General features: G+C 42.3%; 1 protein-coding gene across 1 annotated transcript in view; it reads right to left on the bottom strand.

The window, feature by feature from the left end:
- Mme (membrane metalloendopeptidase) overlaps positions 1-20313 on the bottom strand; it is a 123553-nt gene extending 103240 nt beyond the window's left edge. The window contains exon 1 of the mRNA XM_027933692.2: positions 20102-20313. The gene's annotated coding sequence lies outside the window, so the exon portion shown is untranslated. The remainder of the gene's footprint in view (positions 1-20101) is intronic.
- Positions 20314-20604: the final 291 nt, after the last annotated feature.

The following is a 20604-nucleotide window of genomic DNA, read 5'->3' as shown; positions in this document are numbered from 1 at the left end:
CATGCGTGCAGCCCGGGTTCGATCCTCAGCACCACATACAAACAGAGATGTTGTGTCTGCCGAAAACTAAAAAAAAAATGTTAAAATTCTCTCTCTCTCTCTCTCTCACTCTCTCTCTTTAGTTTGAAGGCAAACTAAAGAGAAGGCATGTTACCGTCAGACCTACACCAATGGGAACACTAGAGGGTGTTCTTCTTGTAGAGGGAAAGGGATGTGGGTGAAAGTTCCGAAAGGCAGGAAGGAGTATGGACAAGGCAGAGGTGAACGGAGGTCCATCTAGATGAATGCCAACTTCAACAGGTGGCCAACGCCCTCTGCACTATTCCACTCAACTCTGACTGAGAAGTCCCAGCTTGGACAAGGAGGCAGTGTAAAGAAATAAAAATGATTGAAAATTCAGAAGTAGAAATTTGCAAATGATCTGATTTGTACCTAGAAAAATCTAAACAATCTGCATGTGAATTGTTAAAATTAATAAGTGAGTCTAGTAAGATTGAGCTCTATAAGGTCAGCGTAAACAAATCATTTGTATTTCCATGGACCATGACACATGTGAATTTATATTAAAAAAACAGAATCCCCCTTCATGACTTCATAGCCCAGAACAAACATGAGTAAAGGATGTTCTGCACTTTTTATCTACATTGCTACTTCAAATGTAGCACATCTTTTTTTATGTGTTACACACAAAATGATCCTTTGATCATGCATACACCTTAGACAAAGTGCTGAGAGCTTTGGAGTTCATTTGTAGTCCTACATCATGGAATGATTGTGCTCCATCCCATATGCTGAACCCTAACCCAGTACCATGGCTTTAGAGGTGGAGACTTTGGAGGCATTAGGTTGAGGTGGGGGCAGGACAGTGTGCCCCTGGGGAGACTGTGTCCTGAGGAAAGAGGAAAAGAGACCCTGCTCCTCGCCCCTCTGCTCTATTGTGCACACAGCAGGGAATGCCCTGCGAGAGCATCCAGCAAAATGGGCCTCACCTGGGTCCCAGAAGTCCAGATTCCAGAACTGTAGAAGAATACATCTCTGTTGCAGAATCCACCCAGCCCACGCAATCCACCCAGCCCACGGAATGCTGTGACAGCAGTCTGAATAGAGACCCCTCCTCCAGCCACGTCCCTCCCCCATCATGAATGCCCTCTGCTCCTTCCCCATCTCTTCACGACCACAAGCACCTACTGTCCGAGAAGGATCCGAGGGTACAAGAATCACGGAATGCTGCACATGGGGGAAATCTTAGATCATATCGATCAGTTCTTCTCATTCTATGAGTGATTAGACTAAGGACCAGAGAAGGTGATGTTCTCATCCCAAATCACCTGTGCTAAGGTGGGTAAGCTTGTTGAAAGTGAGAAAGCTCCCTTTACCTTATGTGTTTAATTTGATCTATTAAGGAAGCTTCTAGGGGGCTAAGGTTGGAGCTCAGTGGTAGAGCGCTTGCCTAGCATGTGTGAGGCACTGGGTTGGATTCTCAGCACTGCATATCAATAAATAATAAAAAAGGCCCCTCAACAACAACAACAAAAAATTAAAAGGAAGAAAGAAAGCTTCTACCTACTCAGGTGCAGTGGCACACACCTTTAATCCCAGTGACTTGAGAGGCTGAGGCAGGAGGATTACAAGTTCAAGGACAGCCTCAGCGACTTAGCAAGACCTTGTCTCAAAATTAAAAAAAAGAAAAGAAAAGAAAAGAAAAAGGGCTAGGGATATAGCTCAGTGATAAAGAGTCCCTGGGTTCAATCTCCTATACCCCTGCCCCCCAACAAAAAAAGGAAAGAAAAAAAGAAAAAGCTTCCACTTTGAACAAGCCCAGAGGGAGGGTACCTGCAGGTCAAAGAAGCTACCTTACAACTATGAACTCGTGATTTTGCTAAAAATATCAAAATATCATTTTTATCCCCAGCCTCTCAAAGGGCAGGTATAAAGAACTATTTCTCCTACCAGTAACTTATGGCCTGGTGGGACAAAGTCATCTTAAATGGCAAATAAAGTATCAGGGTCACCTCCACCCTTATGGTTGTTGCTCAAGAGCACTACCTGCTGATAAATAGCTCCTGCTTTGAGACTCTGGGTCTAATTGCCTATCCATCAGAACCTCCACACCCCTGGATTCTCATACTGTTATGTTTTATTTTATTTATGTGGGTTATTTATACTCTTTGTAAACAATGATCACTTTTGTTCTCTCTATATTTCATATATATAAAAGCTCTCTTTTCTGATTAAATAGATTGCATGAGAATTTTAATTTTCCTGGAAGGAGTTTTGCCGCAGTCTGGCTGGGCACAAATCACTAGCCACTGAAGCAGGAACAAACTTTATTTTTAAACTGTAGGAAAACACTTCACACAGCTCCCGGGGAATCGTCCTGAACGCCACGAGGCTTGTCCAGGAACCCCCAGCCGGAAATATCTCTCCTGGAAATCCCTCCTCCTGCACTTCCCCAACCAATGGGAACTCTCGGGGAATCCCCGGAAATCCCCACGAGAACTCCAAAATAGTGTGAGAACTCAAAAGTTGCGGCAGAGGCGGATAGTAATGCCTCGCCTGTCAATCAATACTGTTGGCAAAATGCCAGGGGCCATACAGACTCAGCTGTGGCTCTCAGCAGAGTTTTTAGTGGATCTGGAAACTAGGAATTAGACCAGAGACCCTGCTCCTAATAGAAGAAAAAGTAGGCCCAAACCCTGATCATATTGGTTTAGGACCTGACTTCCTTAACAAGACTCCTAAAGTGCAAGAAATAAAATCAAGAGTCAATACATGGGATGGATTCAAACTAAAAACTTCTTCTCAGCAAAGGAAACAATCAATAATGTGAAGAGAGAGCCTGAAGTTTGAGAGAAAATCTTTACTACACACATATCAGATAGAGCACTAATCTCCAGGATACATAAAGAACTCAAAAAATGTAACATCACAAAACCCAATCAATAAATGGGCTAAGGAATTGAACAGACACTTCACAGAAGATAGATAATCAATCAACAAACATATATATATAAATTCAACATTTCTCACAGCAATTAGAGAAATGCAAATCAAAACTAAGATTTCATTTTACTTCAGTCAGAATGGTAATCATCAAGAATACAAGCAACAATAAATATTGGTGAGGATGTGGGGGAAAAGTTGTACTCATTCATAGCTGGTGGGACTGCAAATTGGTGCAACCACTCTGAAAAGCAGTACAAAGATTCCTTAGAAAACTTGGAATAGAGCTACCATTTGACCCAGCTATCCCACTCCTCATTCTATTCCCAAAGGACTTGAAATTAGCATACTACAGGGACGCAGCCACATTAATGTTTATAGCAGCTTAATTCACAATAGCTAAATTGTGGAACCAACCTAGACAACCTTCAATAGATGAATGGATAAAGAAACTGTGGTATATGGAATATTACTCAGCCTTAAAGAAGAATGAAATTATGGCATTTACAGGTAAATGGATGGAACTGAAGTCTATCATGCTAAGTGAAATAAGCCAATTCTAAAAAACCAAAGACCAAATGTTTTTTTCTGATAAGTGGATACTGATCTATAATGGGGGGGTGCAAGGGAAGAATGGAGGAATTTGGGCAGAGGGGCGTGAGGGGAGAGACGGGGAAATGGGGGAAGATGGTGGAATGAGATGGACATTATTACCCTATCTATGTGTATGATTGCACTAATAGTGTGACTCTGCATCAGGTACAACCAGAGAAATGAAAAGTTGTGCTCCATTTGTGTACAATGAGTTGAAATGCATTCTGCTGTCATGTATAACTAATTAGAACCCCGCCCCCCCAAGAAAGGAGTTTTTATCTTACTAATCTTAGATTTTCTTGAATACGTCCTATTTTGGCCATGGTCTGTTTACCTGTTTCATTTGCATTGTTTTCTGTTTCCTGTGGTTAACTGCTTGTCTTGTAGAGCTTTGCCTGGTCCCTCCCAGCTCCATTGCCCACTCCTCCTGGGAACTTGGAGGCCACTGGGCCTCTCTGTGTCCAAGCTTCCTCATGTTAAAGGGTGATGATGCTTCATCTCGTGGACATTCTTGAGACTCAGATGGACTAGGGTTCTGGAACACCTGCAGGATTCCCGCTACACACTGGGCTCTGCACAGAACTACTCTCAGGCCAGGCCAGATCGCTCTTGGGACCAACATGGGAACATAGTGCACTTGGAAGTGGTCCTTCTTCTTCTTTGTCTGGAAGCCTCCGAGAGGCAAATTATTTATTCCTCAAGGGTTTGAAATAACCCAGTAATAAAATCATCTGGAGCCCGCGCTTTCCGTGAGAGACAGTGCTTTGACGGCTCACACATTCTTCTCCTTGAGGAAGTTTTGAAAATGAGTTTCCCTAGGAAATTACATTTGCTGTTGGCAAAACACTGAGATTTTTTTAAATGTATGAAAATGGAACTTTTGTTTTCAATCCTTTCCTTAACCCTTTCCAGAGCTGGATTATAGTTTTGTTTACCAATTTATTGTTTATTTGTTTACTTTTCATTCAATCCTGGTGTCATGTTTTACTTATCTCTCTTCTTAGGGTTCTGTTTTCAACTCATTAAATTAAACTCATTAAGTTAAACCCATTAAGTTAAATGCTCATTTGCATTTGGCACTTTGAAGGTGCAAAGGAGTGCTGAAGGATGTTTCTTTTTCTGTCTCTTTTACTGAAGTAGTGAGCTATGTTTTATTTTATATGTTATGATGAAATTCCCATTCATTCATTTATTTATTCACCCACAGATACTTATTTAGAATTGGAGTTGCCTTAGATCAGAGTGGTAGAGGAGGACAGTGAGCAGTAAATAAGGCCCTCCCCTTGTCTTCCGGAGAAAACAGAGCTCAAGTGTTCTCTGAGGACAGGGAGCTGTTCTTACCCCTCCTTGGGGTCTGACCCCACGGAGTTCTACCATGTAGCACCTGACATTTAGTCTTGGGTCTGCATCAAAAATGTTGATAGTTTTGCACTTAAGAATACATAACAACAAATCCCATCATTATGTACAAGTATAATGTACCAATGAAATGTGGGGGATATGTTGAAAATTTAAACTTGCCATGTACCTGTATTATATTATTGTTTATAAAGGTTTATACAAGTTTTTTTTTTTAATTGACTACCTATGCATCTAAGAATATATGGTAGGTCTTTGGGAAACTGAGCCTCATTTTTCTGACAAGATAGCAAAGAAAAGTTATAGATTCCTCTTTCTCCAAAATAAATTAAAAAGTAGTAAGTTTGAAACAGCAATAACTATAGACTTATAGGAGATATAATTTATGGCAGAAGATATTAAACAAATACATAATTATATATACACACACACACACACATATATGTGTGTGTGTGTGTGTGTGTGTGTGTGTGTGTATGTGTATCCAAGCCAGGAGAAGAAGCAAAATATGATAGGCCTTGTGAAGATTCCCTCCCCTTTTCCATCTATCAAAAGCAGGGGAAGAAGATTAATTTAATGATAAAATATATCACTGATCTCTACCCCTCCATTCTTTCATTGCCTCTACATATGGTCACCACAGTTTGAAGAAAAATGAATGCAGAAGTGTGTGGTCAGTTTGAGGTAATCACAATAAACCATTTGAGAGTAGAGGTTGTAAACTACTTTCTACCAATGCACCAGAGGAAGCAGGTCACCAGGGATCATAGTGACCAGCCCAACTAGCTGATCTCCAAAACTGGTTAAAGATCTAGTACAGAGGAAGTGAGGAGAGAAAGAACATCCTCTGAGGGAGAGACACAGACCCACAGGTGAAATCCAACTTCCCTTTCTATGAACGTGGTTTGGTTTGTCGTTAAAAACAGCAAAGGAAGCCTGGGTGGGTGGGGATGAGAGTAGTGGCAGGAGGAGGAGGGTGAGGGTGCTGATGAGTGACAGCCCATGAGGAGCTAAGGACACACACACACACACACACACACACATACACACCATACACACAATCCAAACCAGGGCCTTGTTCCTCTTGAGCTAAGGCATTGAACTTACAAAACAAAATGAAATAAAACCAAACCTCCACAACCTTTGATTAGGATATAACATGCATCTAGGAAAATCAACAAATCACAGGTTTATTCTGATTAATTTTCAGAGTTAAGACCTCTACGTAACTGGCCATCGCATTAAGAAACAGGATATTGCTAGTAGATCCAGGATCTCTCTGGGATCCTTTCTGACATGTCCACCTCTGCCCAGAGCAGCTGCTACCTTGATTTCTACTTCCATAGGTTAGTTTTGCTTGGCTTTGAACTTTATGTAATCAGAGGGGTAAGGCAGTAGATTTCTTTCTTTCTTATTATGTTTGTGAGATTCATCCAAACTGTGAAGTGTAGTGTTAGTCTGTTTATTCATATTTCTATGTGGTATTCCATACTATGAGTGTTCTGCATTTTTTTTTTTCATTTGCAACTGGGATATTTGAGCAGTTCCCAGTTTGGAAATGCTAGGTGCCTATTTGACAAGTCTTTTGGTGGTCCACTTTGATACGCTTCTGTTGGGTTTAACCAGAAGATGACTTCTTGGGTCACTGAGTATGTTTATGGCATGTTTAGTGGGTTGACACTGCCAACCAGTTTTACAAGATGGCAGAGCTAAGTTCTGCTGACAGTCCACGAGATTTCTGGTTGTTTCAGAACATCGCCAGTTCAGTCAGGTTGGTCATTGGGGTATCCTCTTTCATAAAATACTCACTGAAGTCTTCAGTCCATGTCCTTGTGTAGTGAATTTGGGATATGCATCCAGGTCAAGTCATCTACCCATAATTGTCCATAGCTGAAGTTACTTTTTCTCCTTGATGTACAATTTAAAAAAGGTCACACTAAAGCTCTGAGGAATCAAAACTAGGTCTTGGCAAGAGGAAAGAAAGTCAAGAAGAATGTACCCAAATTGTTTAGACACCAAGGAAGATCTTGGAACCCTAACAGACGAAATCCATCATATAGGAGGCAATACCCAGGAAGTAAAAATGAATTCCCCACTGTATGTATAGGACACCAGGCTGCACAGCAGTCCCCAGAGCCCGGGCACTTCCTTCAGCCCTACAGGTCTCTCACACCTTACAGAGCAGCTCTGAGGCTGCTGCTGTCAGAGTGGTCAGCTCCGCTCATGGGCCTGAGACCTGGAAACAAGCTATCTGCTGCCCAGTGCCATGATGAGGTGGGCACAGGCTAGACAGTCCTGTTTGTGTGGGAGGAAATGGGAGGAAATAAAAGGGTCACTGGTCCCCACAAGCCCAAACCCCAGCAAGACTGACTGCATCAGGCTCGGGGCCTGGACATGGTTCTGAGGCTCCCCTGGCTCTGTCCTGTTCTGTGTGGCTCTGCCTTCGCTGTCCTTCCTCCTCTCTGGAAGTTTGGCAAGCATCTGCAGCTGAGTGCCTCTAACGGAGTCCCAAAGTCTGACCGCATCCTGCATTTTTGTCTTGCTGTCCCTCTGGGTCCTGCTGATATGACATCCCCTCAAGCCCTGCGGGCCCTCCGTGCAGCTCACAGCTGCCCATGTCTGGGCACGGATGGAGGCTCCACTGATTTTTCCCTGAGTAATGCCATCTCGATTGCTGGCTTCTGCTCACAAGGTTGGTCTGATTATTATTACACACTGAGCTCTTTGGCCAAAGGTTGTTCAGTCTGTTTCTAGAGTTTACTGTCTGATAGGCTGAGAGTTGGATTCCAAGTTCCTGCTGCTTTCTGTCCCCCTCAATTCATCTTTTTCCTGTGACACTGTACTACAAGCAGGAAGTGGAGACCACGAGGCACCTCGCATTCTGCTTAGACATCTCCTTAGCTACACGCCCAAGCCCCTACTTGCAAGTTCTGCTTTCCTCCCAATCACAGGACACCATTCAGTCTCGATTTCTGTCCCTCTATGACAAGAGTCTTCTTTCTGCAGTTTCCAATATGGACCTGATTTTCTCCTGAGACCTCACCAGAACCATCCTTCAGTTTCTCGTTTCTACCACATTCTGTTGACGATGACATGTACCTGCTCGAAGATGATGGAAGCTTCTGACCATGTTCTTCACTTCCAGCTGAGCTCTCTCCAGAGCTGTCTTGAAGAGCCACATTTCTGCCAGCCAGCTCTTCAGGGAGATCCACACATTCTCTATGAAGTGCCTCCCGATTCTTCCAGCCTTTCCTCTTTCTCAATTCCAATGCCACTTCTACATTTTTAGGTACTTGCTGCAGCAGCCCACTTTGGATCAGTTTCCTAGTCTGTCATGACAAGTCACCACAAACTGGGTGGCTTCAAAACCTGAAATCTATACTAGCACTATGCAGAAGGCCAGAAGTCCCAAATCAAGTGTCACCAGGATTATTGCTTCTGGGAGTCTCTGAGGCAGAAAATCTCCTGTGCCTCGTCCCCAGCTTCTGGAGGCTGCTGGCCCCCCTCATCTCCTGGGCCTGCAGACGCATCTGTCCACTCTCTGCAGTCACCCTTGTGTGGCTGCTTCTCTGTGTCCCTGTGTGCTTTTCTGCTGCTCATGGCGTGCAGTCATGGAATATAGACTCCATCCTAATCCAGCACAATCTCATCTCAACTCCTGGTTTAATTATATTCACAAAGACTCTATTTTCAAATAAGGTCAGATTCAGAGGCTCCAGGTGGGCCTGAATTTTGGAGCATCATTATTCACCCCACTATATATATATATACCATAAGAGAATAACCATAGAATAATTAAGAACAACATAAATTCAGTGAGCAATAAAAAAAAATAAATGATGCAGCACCAGCAAGATGAAATGGGGGGATTTCAGAGTTAAGAGACCAGATGGAGGATGCTTACCACAGAACTAATGAATAAATTAGAATTAGTAAAGATTAGAATAAACATGGCAAAAAACCAGAGCTTCTGAAATGGAGAAAGGTTTGGGATAATCACAGTGATTCGATATGAAAGGGACAAAGACATTAAAGGAATCTGAAGACACTTATTAGATACAAATAGCAAACAGTTTCCTGTGAAGGTCTTCCGGGTCCATGAGCAAGTATAAACTAAGCTCTGGAATCAAAAAAGGACTCATAGATAAAATGAATATTTTTATAAGAAGGAAAAAAATCGAAACCACAAATGGAAGGTTCACCATGTTCTAGGAACAATGGACGCAGAGTGTTTAGCATCAAGAAATCATTCCCAAGAGTTGACTCAACTTCAAGGACAAAAGCCCTGTGAGGAGCTAGGTGCAAGTGGTTCTCAGCAGGTCACCTCAGACTTCCTTTGATTTGACAGTGAAGCCACATCTACAGAGCTGTCAGAGGGAAAGAGTTAAACATCACTCAAGTCTCCTTTTTATTTAGGCACAGTAGCAAAGGGTGTCTTTTTTTTTAAATATTTATTTTTTAGTTTTAGGTGGACACAATATCTTTATTTTATTTTTATGTGGTGCTGAGAATGGAACCCAGTGCCTCACGCATGCTAGGCAAGCACGCTACCACTTGAGCCACATCCCCAGCCCCACAAAGGGTGTCTTTGAACATGCAAAAATCTCAGAAAAGCATCCTGCTGCAGCCTAGCGCTCCCACCAAAACTGAACAAAAAACAAAATGTTTCCAGCCCTGAAATGAAACAAAAGCAGGTTTCAGAAAAGAGCAGGAGCTGAGTGCAGTTTCCCACCCCTGGGTGCTTCCTGAGCATTATCAACTGGTTTTTCCTTTGTGACTCTGCTTAAGAGCAGGCCCCACAGGAACCAGGAGTTGGACTTCATGGCTGAAGAGTGCCTGTCCGGAGACAACCTGACAAAGCCAGAGCTAGCTGTGGCCCTGCATGGTCTCAGCCCAGCTCCCGGTGGAGGCACCCTCAAGTCAGACCCCAACCAGCCCTAGCCAAAGCTTCCTCCCAGATGGAGGCAAGCGTCCTGCTTCAACAGGCCCCGGGGTAACACCTGCCAGGAGAGACCCAAGCTAGGCTCCATGGACCTCACTGAAACCAGACTCCTCAGAACACTTTCATGGTAACCGCAACCTCTAAGCGCAGGACCCATAACTGACACACAATCACAAAGGCTGGGAACACAGAACGGTTCAAATTACTACCCACAGGACATAGATCTGATTGTCCAAATGAGACTGTTCGCTGCCCAGGATCACAACAGTACCCATGCTGTGGACAGCAGCTCTTGTCCCTGACAAGAGCACAGACTCTTGAGGAGACACACAGAATACACAGAACTCTTCCTGCCGCTGTTTAACCAGGCCCCATGAGGAAGAGAAACCCGCCCCCCCCCAAAGAGGGAAATGAGAGAATGTCTCCTGCAACAAGGAGTGAGTTATCTTTTTAAAAAGGACCACATGGGATTTTAGAAATGATAAGCACCACATCTTCAACTGAAAAGAAAAAAAAAATGTGCTGGATAGATGGACTCACAAGCTGAATGGAGTTGGCAGAGGAACAAGTCACTGAACTTGAAGATAAGAAGTCAGGAGAAATCTCTCTCACCAACAGAGAGAAAAAAGATTGGAAAAAAGCTTCAGTTTTCAGGGACGCTTGGGATAATAGCAGAAGGTCTAACTTACACAGATGGGAGTGTCATAGAGTCAGGGCGAGAGGTGGAGGCACACACACATACACACACATATCACGTGTACACAGTGGTACATACATGTACACACACACACACATACATACACAACTGAGATTTTCCAGATTATTCAAAGACATACATTTTTAGATTTAAGGGCTGGGGATGTGGCTCAAGTGGTAGCGCGCTCGCCTGGCATGCGTGCGGCCCGGGTTCGATCCTCAGCCCCACATACAAACAAAGATGTTGTGTCCGCGGAAAACTAAAAAATAAATATTAAAAAAAAATTTAGATTTAAGAAGCTTGTCATCCCCAAACAGGATAAACGCAAAGTATAAAGGCAAACAAGGGAAAATTAGAAAATACTCTGGAAAGAATAATCATGAAGAAACAAAATATATGAACTTTTATGAGATAGAGCTAGAACTATGGAGAGAGGAAAGTTTATACTAAAATTAGTTCCTAACATTCCACCTTAAATGCATAGAAAAAGAGCAAATTGTACCCATAGTCATTAGAGGAGAAGAAATAACAAAAGAGAGAACAGAGATGAACAAAATAGATAACAAACAATAGAGAAAATTGGTAAGGCCAAAGCTGATCACTGAAAAGACCAGCAAAATTGGTAAACTCTAAGTAAAATGCTCAAAAAAAAAATAAAAGAAATAAAAGAAAAAAAGAAAAAAGAAACCATCAAGAGCAGTAACGAAAAGGAAATTATTACCATAGAGTCTACAGATGTTAAAATGATAATTAATCTTAAAAACCTAAACCCTCACTACTTGAAAATTTATTTTCTTACTTAAAAGACTTATGATAAAGAAGAAATCAAACCAAACTTGCAGAAAATATAGAAGTGCTACTCTCTGAAAAATTAGTGTAAATGGTTTCATAGACATCTTCAACCTGATTTAAGATATTTTGGTGAATAGGGAAAGAAGTCAAGCTGCCACATACTATTTACAGATCAAGCTCACTTATGATATTGATATAAATATCTTCTACAATTTGTAAATAGCATGAAGTTGTCAATTAAGGAAGATATACTTCCTGGCCCAGTGAGTTTCATCCCAAAATTTTTACACAGAAGGAAGTAAATGAACACAGTTCCTCGTAACATTGGGTTAAGAAGGAGAAAGTCCCATTCCCTTAGACATTGAAGGTGTCTGACAGACCTCCAGCTCACGGAACCACCTAATGGGGAAGCAGAGTCAGCGTCCCAGCTCAGATGCAGGCGAGGGTTCCCAGAGTTACTGCGATAAATCAGTTTTGTTCAGGAGATAAAGGCCATTTGAATTAAAAGAAAGAAAGAAGAGTGTGAAGCTTGGGCCTTCTGTGTCTCCCCACCCTGCCCTATGCCTTGTGCCCCCCAAACTGGGTCAAGACTGTGGTACTAGCAACTGGAAGGCTTAGGAGACTGGGCCAAGTAGACACAAGTGAGGTCACACGGGGTGTGCCTTGAAGGTGACATTGGAACCCCTGCCCCTTCCTCTCTCTCTCTGTCCTTCCTGGTGAACAGTTCTGCTCCACCACATGCTCCCCTCTATGATGGTTTTTCTTGCCACAGGCCCCAGCAATGGAGTCAGTTGATCATGAACTGAAACCTCTGAACCTCTGAGGCAAGTTAGTCTTTCCTCCTTTTATGTCTCTTCTCTCAGTGTTTTGATGCAGAGTCGAAAAGAAGAAATGGGAAAGGACAATATCATCACTTGTAGGTGAGAGTGTTATCTAGTTAGAAAATTTTAAAGAAACTGAAAAAAAAAATCCTCTTAAAATCAATATGATAAATGTTATCGAGGTGGCTAGTTACAAAATTAACATTCAAACTTTTCTGATAGTGAAGAGTCTTTCCAAGCAATAAACAATGTTAGAAAGCAAAATACGTATAAACTATAAATATTGGTGATTTTTTCTAAGTTGACAAAGATTTATACCCTAGCCATGTAAAAGAAAATGTAGTAGAAGATAGGTAAATGTGAGGGACCCTTAATAGAGACAGAAATACAAATGGCCCAAACAGGAAAAAGTATTTACTTTCATCTATAATTAAATAAAGGCCAACAAAAGCAAGAATGATGATCTTTTCTTTTCAAAATTATAGTTATTAATGCATTGTAATTGTACAAAATAATGAGTTTCACTGTGACATTTCATAAATCTCCTTTCAAATTAATCCAATTAAAAATCCATTGGTGGGGAGAGTGTGAAAACATAAACCCAGAAATCCTCTCTGGGTGGGAAAACAACATCCTCAAGTCCTTGAGAAGTAATTTGGCAACAGACATTTTAATAAAAAAAAAAAAAAAGTAAAAATCCAAACTCTCTTTAAGATTTAATGCAATGTGTGCAAAATGGTGTGTGTGTGTGTGTGTGTGTGTGTGTGTGTGTGTGTTTACCCTGAGTGCCTGATGGACCTATAAGAAACTCAATTGTTTATCTTTGAGGCAAAAGTCTGGTCATGAACCAGGCAGAGAGACATTTTCTTTTCATTATGTATGTTTCTGTTCTACTATTAAAAAAATCTTACATCCATATCACTTAAAATAAAAAGTAATTAGCTAGACACACATACAAATTGACGGAGCTGATGGAAGGAATTCCATTATAGACATTCTCAGAACCTAGTTAGCATCCAATGTTCTGCAAGTCCATGATAGGAGAATTCAGAGGTAGAGTTGTGGAAGCTTCCAGGTCCTGAAGTTGGTACATATTATCTCAGAGAAGATGGCAGTCAGCATGGTCCTTAAGACAAGCAAGCCTGTGGGCTCATTTCTCTAAACCCCTGTATTAAAGCACTCTCTTTTTAAAATAATCTTTTAGAGCTAAGTAGAGCTGTTGTAAAGTGACAAAGTCTAATCTCAATAAAAGTGAAAAAGCCATCCAGTGAAAGTTTAGAAACATTTAGAGTTTTCATCCAGATTGCAGCCATGATAATACTACTGACAATCTTATTTCTTCTAGTCTCTGAATGCCCACGCCATTCAGTAGTCAACCTAATATCAAGGACTAAGGGTTGGCACTTAGGATCCAAAGTTCTCATGTTCTTTTCCTTTCTCTTTGTCTTCAGTTCTTCGTCTTCTATTGAAATTGCGCTCCCTTCTCAGTTCTTCATTCATTTCTCGGAGATATTGCATGATATAGCAGCCCCTGGATTTTTAAGACCATTTCCAAAAGGGGTTTGGTTGGTTGGTATGCTCTAAATACACTGCAAGACACTCCATGCCACCACCTCAAGATTACAGTGACAATTGTCTGTACTGACTGACGTCTCATATTCTTTAATAATCTTCTGGCAAAATCCTTCATTTCCTTAAAAAATTGTTTGTATAGGTGTTTTAGATATAAAGCAGCTTTGTATTATAATAAACAAAATATAGCCCTTTGCAAAAAACGATTTTAGTTTATTGAGTTAAGAATATTTAACATAAAGTATGCCTCTTAAAATAACTTTAACAATGCATTATCATGACTACAAGCATGGTGTTGTACACCAGATCTGCAGAGCTTATTCATCTTGTTTGATTGAAACTTGGTGCCCATTTCTCCCTCCCCAGCACCCCTGATGATGATCCTTTTCCACTCTTTAGTTGTATGAACTTGACAATTTTAGATACCTATCACATGTAATCATGCAGGATTTTTCTTTCTGTGATTGGTTAATAATTCTTTAGCAGCGTAATGTCTTTGAGGTTCATGTAGGTTGTCTGGCACTGAAGAATTTTCTTCTTTTTAAAAAGCTGAATAAAATGGCACTATTTATGTGTGTGTGTTGTGTGTGTGTGTGTGTGAATATATGTAAATATGTGTATATATATATATATACATATATATATATATATACATATATATATATATATATATATATATATATATATATATATTTTTTTTTTTTTTTTTTTTTTTTTTTTCTTTCTCCAACCATTCATCTGTCAGATAAATACCTGCATGAGAAATTGCTGGTTCATAGATTGTTCTACTTTTCCTCCTTGGGCATCCTCCATACCAGTTTCCACAGTGACCCACCGCTGTGCATTCACACCAATAATGTGCAAGGGTTTCAGAGTGGTCATGCCCGTGTCCATAGCCGTGCTTTTGATAGCAGCTGTCCTGACAGGTGGGATGATGCCTCCCTGTGGTTTTCATAACTCTTGGGATGCACAGAATTGAGAATTGTTTGATAAACCTATCTGTCATTTAAATGTCTTCTTTGAGGAAATGTGTATTCGAGTCCTTCGGCTGTTTTTAATTGGGTCTTTAGTGCTTGTGGCTGTTGAGCTGGGGGCGGCTCCTTATGTATTTTGTAGGTTAAGCCTTTATCAAGCAGGAGGTGGGCAATGACTTCCTCCCCTCCTCCAGGTGTCCCTTTACTCTGTGCTTTGTTTCTTTTGCAGTGCTCAAGTTTCCAGTCTGTGTGGTCTGTCTGTGTTTGATGTTGTTGCTGTCTGTGTTTTGGTGAAATTTCCAAGAAATCATCAGCAGCCACATAGCCTTCTGCTACCCTTTCCTGTAAAAATTTGGTGCAATAGATAATTGTTTTAGTGAGCTTTTTTGTTGCTGTGACTAAAGGACCCAACCAGTACAATTGTAGAAAAGGAAAAGTTTTTTGGGGGGGCTCATGATTTCAAAGGTCTCAATCCTCAGACAGCAGACTATTCCTTGGGGCTCAATGTGAGGCAGAACATCATGGAGGAAAAGTGTGGCAGAGGGAAGCAGCTCACATGATGATCAGAAAGCAGAGACAGGTCTCCACTAGTCAGATGCAAATATGTACCCCAAAGCCACTTCCCCAATGCCCACCTCCTCCAGCCATACCCCATCACTTCAGTTACCACTCAGTTAATCCCTATCAGGGGATTAATTCACTGATTGGTTAAGACTCTTAACAACTGATCATTTCTCCTCTGAACCTTCTTGCATTGTCTCACACGTGAGCTTTTGAGGGACACCTCACATTCAATCTATGACAATAAACAAGAAAACAAAAAAAAACTTCTGACTTTAAAGGCTTGAGACTGTTGTATAATCCATTTAAGATCTCTACCTCTACCTTACCATATTTAATGGTTGTGTATCACAGCGTCTTCTTTAGTATTTATAGTGAGAAACTGATATAACTCCAAATTTTTGGAAACCCAGCTTCTACCTCAAGGCCTGTCCAAAAGGAGGGGGTGTGACCCTTGTCCTTGGAAAAACCCACAGGACACTTCTAGCCACCTTGCTGAGTTGTTTGTCTGTAAATAACAGGAGAGATCTTCAGTGCCCGGTGTCCCTGACTCAGTTATGCTAGTGAGGGCCCATAGCAACCCCTTAGCAACCATCAATCAGCATGAGACAGGGAAAATACCTAGGATGGCAGATGACCCCCAAATAGTCTTGGTGGTTGATAACATGTTAGGAAAAAATGTAGTTTAGCACGTACACCCCTCATGGATTAAACCAATCAGTTCAAACAAATCCCCCCTTGTACTATCCAATCACCCCTACCTAACTTGTTCCTGCCAGTGAATGTGCTAATCAATGTTAAGAGTTCTTGTTTGATTTTCCCGCGGTGTGAAATGATTTGCTATGTGATATTGTGACACATAGAGTATCCCCCAAAAACCTATAAAATCTCACTGAACAAAGGACTGGGGCTCACTCCTCAGGATTGTTGTGTCAGAAACGGTTGTGAGTCCAGGCTCAAGCTTGCAATAAACACTCTTGTGTGATTGCATCAGATTCAGTTCCTGGAGGTCTAGTGGGGTCCCATGAATCTGGCCTTACAATAGCATCATCACATTTTTTTTTTGGTATTGGGGGTTGAAGCTAGGGATGTTTTACCACTGAGCCATATCTCTCACCCTTTTGTTTTGGGTACTGGGGATTGAGCCCAGGGGCACTTGACCACTGAGCCACATACACAGCCATATTTTGTATTTTATTTAGAGAAAGGGTCTCACTGAGTTGTTTAGTACCTCGCTTTTGCTGAGGCTGGCTTTTAACTCAGGATCCTCCTGCCCTCAGCCTCCCGAGACGCTGTAAGTACAGGTGTGTGCCACTGCCCTGGCTGGTCTTGAACTTTCGATCCTCTTGCCTCAGTCTGCCAAGTTGCTGGGATCATAGGTGTGTGTCACCATGCCTGGCACACCAAGCCTTTTTGAAAACATTGTTTGGTGTAATTGTGTGTCCCCAGTCTCATCTACAGAATCAGAGGTGGGTTTCCCACGAAGCCATTGCTCCTGCGAGTGCTCTGAGTGGGCAGGGGCAGGGGAGCGGAAATCACTGCTAGCTGGGGGCTTTTTCCCAGGCCCCCTCAGAAGGAAGGAGACTGAAGTTCTAAAGCCCAGAAACTGGATGAAATTCCTTCTCTTATTCTAAATGTGCGTTCACTTTTAAAATATAAATTTGCATTCACTATTTTTTTTCCCCTTTCAGAAAGTCCTTTAAATAATGTTAATTTCAGGTTCTATCACCCTGGTATGTCACTGCGGCCCTGGTCTTCTGGGTTCCATGCTGTGGCCTCAGAGCCTGGACAATGCCTGGCATGCGGGACACGCACCATAAATCTTTGCTCAATCAATAAAATTTGGACTGTCAGGGAGAAGGGCATTCCTTCAAGTTTGCGGATGCAGAACCAGGCTGGTCCCAGTGAAGCCAGAATTAGACAGGCGGTCAGTGTAGATAGGTAAATTGCATCAGGTTGAGTCAAAGGGCCAATTTGAGTGAGTCTGGGAAGTTGGAGACTTGTATCCTGAGGGATCTTATCAAGAACCTGCCCCTGCACCAACCTGTTGCTAAGGTAACCTGTCCCAGGAGTTGCCCCTCCCTACAAAGAGCTGTAAGGTTGTTGATGTGTCTTTGGCTGCTCCATCCTGCCCAGCCCCTTTCATCCCACCTGTTTTCCTCCCACTGAGCATTCCTGGGCCTAGTCAAGAAGGAGAAAGGTAATGGGGGAAAGGCAGGAGAAAAAGGAAGCCTAGGTCACATAAAAAATGGCAGAACACCTCGTTTCTTGGGATACCAGGATGCCAGCTATGGCCCCCTTCTCCCTCGCGGGAGAAGTCTATGTGACCCCTTTTTAAATAAACTCTGCTTTATGTGCTTGCCTCGGTTGCTTCTCTAATGTTCAAACTTCAACATGTGGGGAAGTAGGACTCGTCACCCATAACTGGCGGTATCACCAGGAACTCTAGGGAATGCAGTGTGGTTGGAACACAGATAAATGACAGAGAAAGGAGAAAAAGAAGTTGCAGGCAGAGTCCAGAAAATTCTATAGCCTCTGAACATTTGAAGCATGTAAGCAGGAGTGACATTGGAGAGACAGGCTTGGTGGCTGTGTGGAAGGTGGGCTGGGGTGGGGTCAGTAGTGAATGCAGGTCTAGTGGTGATGTGGACCACAGGGCTTAGAAGGGAGGGAAGAATATGGGGCAAATCAGCAGTGTTTTCTGGTGGACTAGATGTGGAGAGCAGGGGAGAGGGAGCCAGGATACAGCCTGGACTTTGTGTGGGGTGTGGCGTGTAAGCTGTTCTTTGTTATGCTGCAGAGTTCTGGGAAAATGCAGACAGAGAAACTTGCAGAAAGACCAAGGAAACCATGCTTTGACTCACAATAGAGATTCACCCCTAGGGGGTCCCCTAATGCTTTAAGCTGCACCCTGAAAGCAACTAGCATCAACCTTGCCTTGACTTTTTCCTTAAATAAAAATTCTGATTAAGTAGATTCTTAAAAATTTTTACAAATGTAGTAATGTTTCAAATGCATTTCAAAAATAGGAACGAAAGTCTCTGACCAGTCTTTTTCTTTTTCTTTTTTTCAAAACATAATTTTAAATTTACAAGAATAGTATTAATAAATTTTGGATTCTTTTGACCCATATTCTTCCAGATCATAACACTTAGTATTTGCTGTATCCTTTCATCCTTTCTCACAATCTCTGTGTTGCTCTGTTTCCTTGTATACATAAATTTGGGCTTGCATACTACAAATTCATAATATACATTATACAGATAAATGTTTTCTGTGTGTGTATTTAATCCTGATTTTTAGAACTTCACATCTGCAAAACCACAGGGAGGTGTCCCTGAGGCAGTGGGTCTCACCAGAGTGCTACAGCTCAGGGAATGTTTGAAGATGTCCCTGGTGTTTGGTTGTCACTGCTTGAGCCAGTTGCTACGAGCATCTAATAGGAAAGGTCAGAGATGATATACAGGACACCCCTTACTGCAGGGGATTATCAGGCCCCAAATGTCATAGGAGGATCTCAAAGTAAGGCCACCTACCTCCCTGTCCCGCCAAGCTCCTGCACAGCCGGACACAGCCAGGTGGACTTGGAATAAAACCTCTTCATTTGTTCTTCATCTTTGTTTTAATAGCTGCTACTTTCCCCCTCAGCGTATCAGGGTTTAAAGTTGTCATAAAGGAAGTAATCAGAGTACTTTAAAAAATGTACTGCTTTACCTTATTTTATCTTTCTTTTTTAATTTATATTTTTAAATTCATGTTTTTAAAATTATGTTAATAATTTTGACTTAATCATTTCACAATTTATGTGTGTATGTGTGTGTGTATATATATATACACACAAATACATATAAAACATCATGTAATACACCATAAAATAGAAGACTTATATTTGTCAATTATACCTTTATAAAGATGGAAAGCAAAATATGTCTATTTCATTTTATATTTACACATTTCTTTTCAGAACCAGCTAGGAGTAAGTCCCATCATGATGTTCTTTTCCCTCCACATACTTCCTTGTGTGGTTTCCAAAAAAACAAGCACTTCTCTTCTGTAACCTCAGTAAAATGATCAAAACCAGAAAATTATCTTTGATCTAATGCCTCAAGTGGCAAGTTTTATGGAGATTCCTTTGGTCAGTTTTTGAAAACTCAAAGCTCTGTCTTAAAATCTTTTCATTACAACAAAAGTGGCCATTTAAACAACCAGAGAAGCCCCTTCAGGATCATCTGCCTGAAGCTTGCTTTAGATGTACAACTTGCAACCCCAGCAGGCCCCCCTGCTGTCACCCACAGTCCCCTGTTTCTGGTCTAAATAACTCGCTCTGTCCTCATTCACACCTTTTCCATTTTAGCAAAACCTCCAGGACCTCTTGCTCCTCCTGACTCTTAGCTGGTGGTTGAACTTTGAGAAGATAGAAGGTGCTGGAAGAGGACTTCCACAGGGTCCCGGCCCCCTGTCTGTCAAGAGGCCTGTCACATTCCTCCTCTGCCTGGCTCTCCCACTGTGAGGAGCCAGTGTCCTTCCCTTGCCTCTTCCTCTGGGCCCAGGATCTAACCCCCTACCCATTTGCCTCCTCAAGAATTGGGGCCTGCAGTGTTCCACATGGTTAAGAGAAGGAGGTGACCGGGGGATGATTGCACGAATCACGGGTATACAAAGAGCTTCTTTGCTTCCCACATGCTCAAGGAGGGGAGAGGAACAAGAGTGACCCCTACGGGGAGGTACACTGTCTGCACAGAGAGCGGCTGCATTCCTTTCAGAACCCACTTATTAATGTCTGGTTGCTCAATCAGAATGGAGGTGGCCTTTGAGGATGTAGGGCCAATGCAGGGTGGAGGCTTACCTTGCTAAGGGAGGCTCTCAGAAGAGGATGATGGTCATCACTGTGGAAATCGCAGAGGACAGGCAGGTCCTGGGGAAGCCAGGGAGAGGTGCAGGTGGTCTTCAGAGAGGAGCAGGGAGGCTTCAGAGGGCAGCCCTGTGCACCCCACGCCCTCCAGGTGTCTGTACAGGACCTTGGGCTGATTTGGGTTCTGGAACGCAGTCTTTGAGATGAGTAGCTCATGTATATGTCTTGGTCAGGTGTGATGTAAGTCTTGCGGGCAGGAAGGACAGGAGGGGCAGGAGGGTGGTACTCCATGTTCTTATCACAGAAAAACACATGTCACTCACACAGCAAATTAGGTAAGTGTTTGGGAACAATTCAAAACTAGAGAGCCTGTGGTTTTCTCTTCCCCACTTCTGTATCATTGATATGTTCCTCTTCTGCAAACCATCTGCTGCCCTGTACAACCTGACTTCCTGTCCCCTCGCCCCACCCTCAGCAGCTACCCACTACCTGGACAT

The sequence above is a fragment of the Marmota flaviventris genome, chromosome 8, assembly GCF_047511675.1.
Source record: "Marmota flaviventris isolate mMarFla1 chromosome 8, mMarFla1.hap1, whole genome shotgun sequence".
Lineage (NCBI taxonomy): Eukaryota > Metazoa > Chordata > Mammalia > Rodentia > Sciuridae > Marmota > Marmota flaviventris.
This window is presented reverse-complemented; position numbering and strand designations above follow the sequence as displayed.